Raw genomic sequence first — 12,009 nt, 5'->3', positions numbered from 1 at the left:
GCCATCGTCGCCGCACTATACGTTGCTTCTCAACCTTTTGCCATACCATTACCCTCCGCTTTCAGCCTCGGACTTCCAATGCACTCTCCGCATTCCTCCTCACGTCTTTCATAGACCGCTGCTCTCTGCGTTCGCTTTCCTCTTTTCCCTGCGCTCGATCGCTCGGTTACGCCGAGGCCGACACCCAACGAAGCAACGAGAGGCTAAGACCTGTGCTCTAAAAGCGGGAGGAAAGCGATAGGAGGGAAGCGGCGGAACAAGGTGCAGCGGAAGCATGAAGCCAAAAACGGAAGCGAAGATTACGGCGAAAGCGTTAGAAGAAAAACGCAGTGCCACGCAAGATGCGCGCTGAAGCGACGATACTACGAGATAGCGCCAGAGTTGCGCGCGTCATATGGGAGGTGTGTCTGCTACGGCTGCTGTGAATCGTACCCACGCGTCACCCACGCGCTGCTCCTTACGATCTCGCAATTAGCTGGGCAGTTGCGCCAAACTCAGCTCCATCTGCAACGTGTCGCAGGTGACAGATTCTCCGTGACAGCCAATTTATGTCGAAATGAAAACACGCGCTAGATTCTCCGTGACAGCCAATTTATGTCGAAATGAAAACACGTGTAGGGATGCTCTCAAATTTCACATAGAGAGCATCATAATCGTGTGTGATTTTTTTACGTAATTAAAGAACTGTTACCACTAACAAAAAGTCCCCACTGCAATGGTTCACTTTGGTACAATTTGTAGAAATCACAAGTTGAACAACAATTCCTAAATCTCGAACTTCTTGGCTATTGTAATGTTTGTTCGATGTTTTCCATCCATTTTCGTTTTTATTATTTTTCAGGTTCAAATATTTGTCCACTCCATACCATAGAGCGGCAGTGTGAGATAATACTCTCTCACACTCACTCACCATAATTCTTCCAGGCCCCGCACTCACTCACGTTCACGCTCAACTCCACTCAAAATCGCAAGCACTGACTCACGTTCGCACTCACCTGCACTCACACTCACTGGCCCTCCCTCGCGCACACCTCCATTCACACTCACTGGCACTCACTGGCACTCGCACTCACCTCCGCTCGCACTCACTGGGACTCACTCACGAGCACACGCTCTCGTTCACACTCACCTCCACTCGGAATCATAGGCACTCGCATACACTGGCACTCACTTCCACTCACTCGCACTGGCACTCACTCTCACTCTCCTCCGCTCACGCTCACTGGTACTCACGTCAGCTCACACCCACTGGCACTCACTCGCACTCACGCCTTTGAAACGAGTGCAAGTGAATGTGAGTGAGTGCGTTCATAAGTGAGTGTGCCGCGCCCTGCCGCTCACAATTCGTGTATATTCATAACAAAGCTTCCAATTTAGCCCCTGTTACATCTGGAGTGCGCCAAGGCAGTGTTTTGGACCCAGTATTATTTTTGATATATTTAAACGATTTGCCTTCCCGATTACATGGCAACATCCGTCTATTTGCTGACCATTATTTTTCCCACTGCGAAATTAATTCCAATGATGATCACCATGTAAAAAATTCTACCTTTGCCTGGTGTCAGGATTGGCAGATGACTGTAAATGCCCAAACATCAGTAACGCTAACAATAAGCAGAAATTTCCATTATTAATGAAACACCCCTCATTTGGGTATTTTTGAGGGTAAATATTTAGGTGCCACTTTAAGATGCCCTCTCCGATGGCAAACCCATGTTAACAACATAACCTCAAGTGGAAGTCAAAGTACATGCTGAGCACTAAATGGTTTCATCTTTCAGAGAAGGCGCCTTCGTCTTGCTGCCGCAGATACAAATCTTCTGGCTTACAAAATGTTTGTTCGACCAGAGCTGGAGTACGCCAGTATTGTTTGACTTACCTACACAAAAGAACTCGCAAAAGGAGATGCAGAGGAAGGCAGTGAGGTTCATTATAACAAATAAAAGTTAACGAATTCATGGACTGAACTATAAAAAAGCTGGTTTCTAACACTGTAAAGCAGGCCAAACTAGAACGACTAAAATTTTTGTTTCAATTTATTCATGGTGACAAAACTACTGACACATCCGTAGGAAGCTCTTCGAATCATTCTAGGCGAAGCGGGTAGCGAGCCGGGCATGTCGGCATCAGATTTAAAAAAAAGTTGCTTTGGAGCGAAGGTGCTGCACGTCTGCTGTTCCTGTTGCCATGAGGACATAAACAACCATGGGGGCCGCCGCTTCCATAATATATTGCCCACCCAAAAGGGCCGTACCTGAAGTCTAGCGGCTAGCGTCGAAAAGAGCGGTTGCATTAACTCGGCCAATGGGAGCCATGCGGAGATTCACATGGCGCGCTGGAACACGAGGACGGTTAGAATGACCTAGCATCCTCCATGCCTAGAATACTATACTCGCGGACAGCTTTTCTTGGCTATGAAGCGGAGGCTACAGAAACTAAGAGCGCCTTTCACCGCTGCTTAGAATAGTGCCGTAGTTTTGCTCACGTTTTCTTACGTGAGAAATAGAAAACAAAACTTTTTTTTTCTTTTTTACCGGACCTAATTTGAAACGATACGTAACATTCATTAGTGAACTACAGGTATTTTATTGTATTTTTAGTTTGCTCTTTCGAGTTTTCGCACACCCGAGAGCGTCGAGTGTTTTGCACATTCATCAAAGGTAAAATGAGGCCCGTGTCTACTAGTGAGTGTTCGTCGCTTGCTGTTCCGGCAATCAACTCCTCTGAGAGGCTGTTGTCCAACTTTAGCAAAAAAAGCACGCGCAAACGAGTTTTTTTCCAGCGTCTGCGCGGCAACCAAGCGAACCCCTCTGGAAATCGCAACCGTCGGCACGTATGTAAAAACAAGTGAGGGAGCTGACTGCTGCGCCGGCTCTACCGACGCCAGCGTCGGTTGCGCGTCCAAGTCCTAGCCGACGCCATACGGCTGCTTGGAAGCTCTGATGCAAGCTGCGATGTTCGCTGTTCGGAACTTGCTACATATCGGACATTGGTTCACGCCCAGTGAATTGTATGTGCCTTCACGAAAGGGGTTGTGCCAGGTTGGCGAAACCGAAACCGCTGTCAAGAGAGCCCGGACTACATTGCGTACGAATACAGTCATGTGGAGAAGCTCCGCCCCCGTAGCTTTCGCTTCCTAGCCGAGAAAAGCTGTCCGCGACTATGGGGCTCTTGCATTGCCCAGGGGGCGCTGCGAAAAAGGTGCGAAAAAGCGCCCTCTGTGCTAAAATGGGTCGTACCAAGCTCGGTCGTCTGCTTCGGAAAGCACGTTTACAATATGGACCCGCCACTTTCGGTTGTGTTGTCACGGCCTGCAGCGAATATCGGGCGCCGAAGATTTTTTCAGGAGTGGCACGCTGCGTAAAGGCAAGAAATTATGCAGTGCCGAATACGTGTATGCCGTTCAAGAATTAAGCGGCGAAGTTTTAGCACGGTGTCAATCGCAAGTGAAGCGAGTCGCGTACGAAGTGGAACTTCAGGTAAGGTTTGCACGCTGCTAGATTCAGGCGCACAAACGCGACGAAATGCTTGCTATAAATGAATCCACAGCAGCGATAAGCAGACATCATGTGTACGGAACTGCTCGAGCACACGACGGTACGCGCCGCGACGGCAGCGGTCTTTCGACATTCCGCGAAACGGCGGGTCTCCTGCAATCTTTGTTGACTGCATGCCGCTAAACAAGTAGTTATGCCTGCGTTGTAGTAGCGGCCATCTGTCCCTTTTAGTAACTGGTAATAACTGATGCAATGCATATGAGCTCGCACGTACGTGCGAATCGCGCTGCAGTGCGAGCTCGTGCGCTGCTCGATTGATGTAGCTTTTAATGATAACGCTCGAAAATCGATCTGCTGTAATCAATACTATCTTGCTGCGCTGCCTCAACATGCTGGCTTAATTGAGGTCAAGTATGAGCACATTTAACTCTCTAACCTGCGCTGCTCGTAGTGGGGTAGTGAATTCACCGAATCAGCCCGGCCATTTGTGGTCATTTGCACACACTGGGCACTTCACCACTTCGCACTGGTCGAAGTGTCGCTGTGGCCGGGTTTCGAATCGTGAATCACCAGCCATGCCTGCTGCTATGTCGGTCTGTCGTCGGGACTGTAGGTGCAAAAGACCGAATTTTAGAACGCAGATCTATAATCAAGCAAGCTTCAAGACAGGTGAAGCAGTCAGCATGGCGCGAAGTTTCGCTTACCCAGCGCGACAAACTGCAGTTATACAGCGCGCCCGACGCTCCGCTTCGTGAGGCCTTGAAGGGAAACGATAGAATCGGATGTTGGGATTCAGGCCTTCTTTTTCATGGCAGCCCACGACGCAGCAGTATCGACGGTGACGCTTTTTCAATACTGAGCTAGGTCCCTCCGGATCGGCGTTGCCGATTCCTTCTGCTTCCAGCATTACGTCCCACGGCACACGGAGAGTCCGTTTTCGCTTAACTATAGGCTGCGACCGGCTCGCAGCGTGGTCTGTGAGAAGTGATGATCCTTTTCGCACTTCCAACAGGGCAGAAAAAAGTGCGAATCGACGCAAAACTCGGCCTAGAAACGTGCTTCGCCACAGCCAGGGCTCAATGCGACCCAAGCTGGTACGACCCAGATGTCGTTTCCCGCGCCGCCACTAGGCGCCGCTACTATACCTCAAACTCCAGCGCAAGACGCCCATCGTGTCCAAAGCACCGGCTCCTGCCTGAGGCTTTTGCGGGGAACTGTCGCGCCGCGCCGCTGCTCTGCAGGACCCGTCAAAACCCCTCTACCTTCGGAAAAGCATCGCCATCTCTTGAACTTTGCGACTTCTCTATCTTCCGTATCTCCGATTGGAGAATTGCTGTCTTGTGAAAGCGCGCTCGCTTTCAGTGATGTTATTTTACTTTTTCCGCCTCAGCGCCATTTTGAAAGTGCCTCTCTGCTCGCCGCGTGCACATATGGGATGCATGCGAAGTGCCGGTCTGCCTCCGTCTCACTCGTGGTCTCGTTATGCGTGTTAGTGCGCGTTCGGCTATAATAACCGAAACAGTCAAGGGAAAAAGCTTTTGTACCATACCGCGCAGAAAAGTGAACGAAGCTCGTCGGAAAGTGTGGTTCCACAGTATCGGGGTCGAGCCTACGGGATCGTCGCGCCTTTGTGAGGTAAGTGTTCGCGGATTGTTACTCTCCGTTGTGTTGTGCTTTGCCGTGCTGCGTAATCTGTCCGCTTCCGACTTAATCTCACCCTAAATTTTGTGTCGTTTGTCAGCCACCAAGCCTGTCGCTCGCCTCAGCCAGTCAGTTTTGTAGCTAGGAAGTGGTAACCGCAGGAGGTGATGTAACCTCGCGACAGGTCGCACGGTGACGAGGCCATCGCTTGTCGCTGTCGTTTGCGTACGAAAAGACGCCACTGGGGCCAGTTAAATTATTAATTTTTCTGTGCTTGAATCCGTCCTTCTCTTCATGATTAATGAGTATATGTATCATTGCGTTATTCCCGACGATTTAAAAGTGTCTGTGGTTAAGCCGCTTTATAAGAGTGGTTCTCATAGCAAAGAAAAGGACTGCAGACCGATTTCTATTCTGCCTGCAATCAGTTAAATTGAAAAACACCTGCTCGTAACGATGGCCGATTTCCTGAATAAAAATAATCTTCTGTCACAAGCCAGGGAAATAGCACTATTTCCCTGCTAGAATAATTTACGGACACTTTTCAGCTTTTGATAATAACGAATTCGTATGTGCTCTTTTTTTAGATGCAAGTAAGGCTTTCGATTCCGTTATTCACACATTACTTCTTGATAAGCGAGAAAAAATTGGCTTCAGGGGCCCATTTATAAAGTTATTGTCTAGTCATTTTAGCAATCGCTCTCAGGTGGTGCACATAGGTGACTATTCAAGTACAAAAATAATGTTAAAATCGGGTGTTCCCCAGGGATCTGTTTTATCTCCAGTTTTATTTAACCTCTACGTCAATGATTTGCCCCAATTTGCATCAAAATGCCGCATATTCCAGTACGCCGACGAAACTGTCCTTCTGTCAACACATGCATCATTTAATACATGCATTTATAACTTTCAAGCAGATACCACGTCTGTAATGGATTGGCGTACAAGTAACGGAATTGGAATTAATAGACAAAAGAATAAAGTGGTTTGCTTTCATAATCCACATAAAGAAAGTTTATCGTCCTGCGCCATTTTTTGTTCACGAATCTAACTGTATAAACTGCAAATGCATCTATTAGAGTTCGCAACTAATGTAAAATATTTAGGCATCATCTTTGATTCTGATATGACATGGAACACACATTTTGCATCTATTAGCAAAAAGCTACGTACAGTATACTGTCTTCTGTATAACTCTAGATACCTGTTCCCGTTTTCTGTCCGTAAAGTCATTGTTCACGCACTTGTGTACAGCTATCTTAGATACGGAATTACCATATTTCATCACTGTTCATGTACATGGTGCGCAAAATTGAATTCTATTCTGAAATCTGTTCTTCGAAATGTTGCATACAACGAGACAATTCCCCCTAATAATAATCTATTTTCTTTTTTGCAGTTACCCTCATTTGAAGCATTATTTTTTCAAACTCTGGTGATAAAACATTTTTGGAACAGTGATTTTCTTTTTCCGTTGATTCCTGCCAGACCAATGAGACACCATAATACGTTCACTGCCCCGCGGTGTTATACCCGTTTTGGTCGTTATACCAGAAAATATTATGTTCCTAACGTTTTTATTTCCTCACCCACTCAACTGTACTCTATCTCATCAAAACGCACACTCAAACTGTACCTCAAAACCAATTATTCTTCTGTTTAGTTGCCATTAGAGCCCGTGCTCCAGTTTCGATTAGTTTCGTTTGGTCTAGATTGGTGTGTATACTTGATTGTTTCACTTTATATCTTTCTTAACTTGCGTTTGCTCGTAGCTAGCTTGTTTTTGGTACTTTGCTTTTGTGTTGTAGCCTCCTTTTGCGTTGTAGTTTGCTTTTGTTTTCTAAATTGCTTCAGTTTATAGCTTGCTAACCTGGCTTTTTTTTTTTTTTTTGACTACTTGTCGCTGACTGCCGGGTACAGCTCGACAAGCCTTCATGGCTTGGACTGACCGATTTCTTGAATGTGTAATATTTTAATGAAGTAAGGGATATTATTATTATTATTATTATTATTATTATTATTATTATTTTTATTATTATTATTATTATTAAAAAAAGCAGACTCTGTAAGCTCTTGTTTGAGCTAGGTGGTGCATTCTTGAACAAATCACGGGGCAGCAGGAGAAACAAGGGCGAATAAAGGTACGTACACCGAATGGCCGAGTGACGATTTCTGAGCTGCTCGATTATGGCAGTGCAGGGTTCTTTCACCTCGCGTTATCGAACAATTAGGCGCGGGCCATAACTCTGTACTGCAGCGCTTAACTAGATTCGTGAGGTGCGGAAATGTGTAATAAGTGAGGGGTGTAAACTGCAGCACTCGTTTGCTCTTGCACAGGTCCTACCTCGTTTTCGCTGTACTGTTTATTTGGATGGCTGAAAACGGAGCGAGCGTCGGCAGCTTCTTCGCTGAAACCGCACCATAAGAAACACACTCAGGTCAGATAATTACGTTGGAAGTCGCCTATGTACCCACAACGCCGTCTTCATATTGTCCAATTTGGCGAACCACTACTGGGTGATGGGTTATATTCTCTGCAAACTCGCCCCCCGAACGGCGTGATGTGCGGCAGAGATTGTCCAGCTTTCAGGTCATCGCGCCGTGTGTCACCGCGTATTATCGCCTCATGCGCTTAGCGCATAAGTCTGATGTAGTCGCGGTACTGGCTGCATGGTGCCTGTTTGAAGTGCAGTAGATTAGGGGACTAAATTTTCAAAGCGCAACTATACTGCATTCTTTGTCTGTGCTTCCCCACCGAAATACTTAAACTGTTCTGTGGCGTTTCTGAGTTTCTGGTGCTTTGATGCTGTAGTGTAATTTCAACCTGATTTGCTTTTTTTTACGTCCAGGATCATTTTGAAGAAAATTAATTTGAGCAACTAATCTTAAACAAGTTCGGAATAAAAAAAAACCTTGAAGAAGAATGAGACACCGTCCACATTCAGCCCTAGGAAGCAATCCCGACCGTGAAAGCCACCAGCTCAACGTAAGCTAACACGTTTGAAAGTTTTAACGTTGTGCAAATGAATATTGTTTTCACTGACCTAACGTACTTGAGCTTCATGGCTAGGGTGCACTTGGGAAAGGTTATGTTGAGCAAATAACAAAAAGTTGGCCGTAGGAACTGTCATCACGAGAACATGTATGGCGTACTTACGAGACTACTTGCACTGTTCCAGCCTGCAGTAGCTTTCTTACATAACTGCATTATTTATGTGTGCACGTACGAGATTGCGAACCCCAAGCGAGCAAACTTCAGCATCAGTGGCTCAATGTAGGCAATTTCATTTACTCATTTTGCAGCCTAGATTTGATCATGCTATTTTCTGCGCTCAATGCCAGTTCTCCACACAGGCCCACATGTTCTTGTTGCGCCCTTGAGCGGCAGTCAACTCCTGGCAGCTACTGGTAATACTTTCTATATACGCATACTTGCACCAAACAGCCTGCACGTGTATTTGGTCTCACGACGTATCTGCCTTTTGTACCTCATTTAGGTGTAGTGCAAGCTGAGGCTTGCAATAGCCTGAAAGCCTTACCATCACGAGGTAAAACGGTGTTGTTTACTCTGCGTCTGGCAAATATTTGTCACGCAGACCTGTTACCGGCTCTTGTTGGGGCTCTTGCCCGCCTCCATCTTCTTTCCTCGCTAGCTTCTCCATTGGAGGTAGATTTTTATTTTTAAACAACCTTCAACTAAACTGGTATTTATCGTCACCTTTATGTGCTCTGTTAGATGCTATACGAGATGTACATGCAACTATTCATGCAGGTTCACAAGCCTCTGCTGCCTCCAGTACCTTCGAGCTTCAATCACTGGGCAATGGTGAGTGTACACTACCACGTGCATCCATGTATTGCCACATTTCTTGTTTTCTCCCTCCATTGCTCATACATGTACTGGCCCAGATGAGAGCCGCAATATGGCAAAAACTTTGCCTTTGTAAGGTAAAGGCGATTTCCAGTGGTTAGCAGCCATGCTATATTAAGAAGATAGTGCTACAAGAACAACAGGAAGGCAGGACGAGGACATGTGCTGTGTCCTCTTCGTGGTGTTGCAAAAACCTCTCTTTAATATAGCATGCAAGATAAACTAGCCCGTCAACTTAAGCTGCTGAAGTTGTCATGCTGAGCAGTTTTCATGCTCTGTGCAGAGTCCCAGGCTCCTGGTGAATGAAAATATCTCACTGTGCCTCTTAGTGGTGCCCAGCTTCTTTTGACAGCCACAGCTCGCATTGAAGCTTTGTATTAATTTATTCTCAAACCCTAACTACACTACATTTTGTGATTGCACCCTCGTTTTCTACCAAGTCATGTACCAGATTTCAGCAGCATCTTCCTCGGAGAGTCTGTGTTACAAGGTAATATCTGCTTCGTTTTCGCGGTTATGGGCGTCATCTCGTGCTTATCCAATTTTGCCCCACGTATACGTTCGTCATGCCACTCTTAACTAAACTAAAATACATCTGCTCACAATGAAGTGCGCGCTGAATGGGCGCCTAAGACAGCCCCGTGAGTGCGGGCCATTGCGGTGACAAACTTGGAAGCATAGAAGGAAATATACAAAATCCCCGTATTTAGAGCACACAAACGCGTTCTCTGTGCTGCAGTATTATTTTGCAGTCATGTAGTATATTATATGAGGCAAATTATCGCAATGTTGGCTAATGGCGACCAAAATATCGAACGCGTAGCAGCCGACCGCTGCTTTGGTGCGGCTACCACAGCGGAGAAAGCCCGCGCGTCCGGCAAAGCAGCGCGGCACTGTGGCAGTTCTCCGGAAAAGCTTCACATTTCAAGTAGTCTACCTCACTCTAGCATGGTTTGGTCTAATCAGGAACGCAGGCGCTACATCGGACCATAAATGGCCATAACCGTCCCATGTGCCCAGCTGCAAGTACCCGGCTCCAACTTGTCGCGTCGGCAGACAAGGAGAAGGGGTGAGCGTCCGGAGGAAGAGCAGTCGCCGCTGATACAAACACGCACACACACACACACACACACACACACACACACACACACACACACACACACACACACACACACACATGGCTCGCATGACTTCCAACGGTCGTCTATGGGTGACTCGTCGGCACCTCCCTAAAGCCGAGGCGCCTTACGCTTCGCGGCCCTTTGGCGCCGTCTGCAAAGGTATTCCCATGCCTGATCTTGAATGTCTCTGCGCTTTCCGCTCACGCTAACACTTGCAGATTTTGTTTAGTTGTTTATTTATTGCGCGAGCCATGGCAATTAGCTCAGCTAGCGTTCGCTTACAGTACAAGCGAGTAGTCACGTGTGTATTTGACCTAATAGAAAGAGTTGCTTTCCAGTCGTTACACTAAAAACCGTTCCGTAACAATAAATTGCGTACGCGATGAACGAAGGCAGGTCGTAACTATTGGGTTTGTCTTCTCGAGCACTCAAAGGCATCGCGTAAAACACTAATGCACACTGGAAAGTGAAAGTCAACTGCTGAGAAAAGAGAAACGGGCCTGACATGTAAATACGCACCCCAATATAATATTTTTCGCCTAAAGTGAATTTTCAAAGCGAGAGGTTTTCTCGTAGTGACATGGCTGAATCCACATACAATGAGTAAGTGTCTCTTAAGGCTTTTTCACTCATCTAACTCACATGCCTCCCAACTGTACATCCATTGGAGGCCGTTCCACTTCCATCAAGGAGAACAGATGATTGTTTCGCTGATCATTATCAACTGATGCTCCGAGCCCTAAGACGCATTGAACATATGAAGTCGAGTCGCACTTTCCAGCACCTGCAAACGATCGCATATTCACAGAATAAATGCACGTTGCACGTGCATATCACCGTAACGTGAACGGCAACGCACGAGCGGTGACCTTGACATGCGATGTTGACTTCTGCCACCTTAACTTCTGACGGTTCAGATAACAATATTTCCTTGAAGAATACAGATTGTTGCTTTTTTTAACGCAATAGCTTTTAGAAGCTCTTCTTCCAGAAAATCCTTTGTCGGCGTATTCGGCCTCTCATGGCAATGTGCGACAATTTCCGATGAAGGCAATATCCCGATATCCCGAGGAACCCAGGAACTATGGGTTGCGAGACCAGCGCGTTAGCCCATTCAGCCACTGTGGGTCGATGGTGCGAACACTCTTGAATTGGGTTTTATATGAAGAAAATTTCGGACGCGGCACATGCGCGTGCCTTCGATGCTGCGTCCACTTCCTCTTCAGTGGGGTCCCGCCAAAAACAGCCTCCGGTGATTTCCGATGCGGACGTTGCATGTTAACGCTATCGCGTTCCAATCTTAAAGATAACATTAAAGGCCTTCAAATATGCTGTCCGTAAAAGAGTCACCCCCGTTCAACCTCACTTCTGCTCACAGTCACTCATTCCCCTTCGTACTCACTGACATTCATACCATCAGTCGCACTCATATTCAGACTCACCTCAACTTACAAGCACTAACTCACATTCACACTCACCCGCACTCACTGACTCACGTTCACGCTGACATCCACTCGCCCACTTTCACACTCGCCTGCACTCACATTCAGGATCACACCCAACTCCACTTACTGAAACACTCACCTCGTTCACACTCATTTCCACTCGCACTCACGTTCACACTCACATGACCTTACTCACTCACGTTAACACACACCTGCATTCGCACTCACTCACGTTCACACTCATCTGCACTCCTGCTCACAGGCGCTCACTATGTTCACACTCGCACCCCCTCAGTCACAAGCACTCACAACGTTCACACACACTTGCACTCACAGTCACAAGCACTCACTCTCGCTCACAATTACCTCCTCTCACACTGACAGCACTGACTCACGTTCACACTCACTCGCACTCGCATTCACCTCCGCTCAGA

The 12,009-nt window shown here is 46.9% G+C and overlaps 1 long non-coding RNA gene across 1 annotated transcript in view; it reads right to left on the bottom strand.

Annotated features, from left to right (window-relative positions):
* The window catches only part of LOC129387182 (uncharacterized), a 117,896-nt gene that overhangs the window by 76,194 nt on the left and 29,693 nt on the right, over positions 1-12,009 (bottom strand). The gene's annotated exons all lie outside the window — the stretch shown is intronic.

This window comes from Dermacentor andersoni, chromosome 2 (genome assembly GCF_023375885.2).
Source record: "Dermacentor andersoni chromosome 2, qqDerAnde1_hic_scaffold, whole genome shotgun sequence".
Classification (NCBI taxonomy): domain Eukaryota; kingdom Metazoa; phylum Arthropoda; class Arachnida; order Ixodida; family Ixodidae; genus Dermacentor; species Dermacentor andersoni.
The sequence above is the reverse complement of the archived record's forward strand: the minus strand, read 5'-3'. Positions and strand labels throughout refer to the sequence as shown.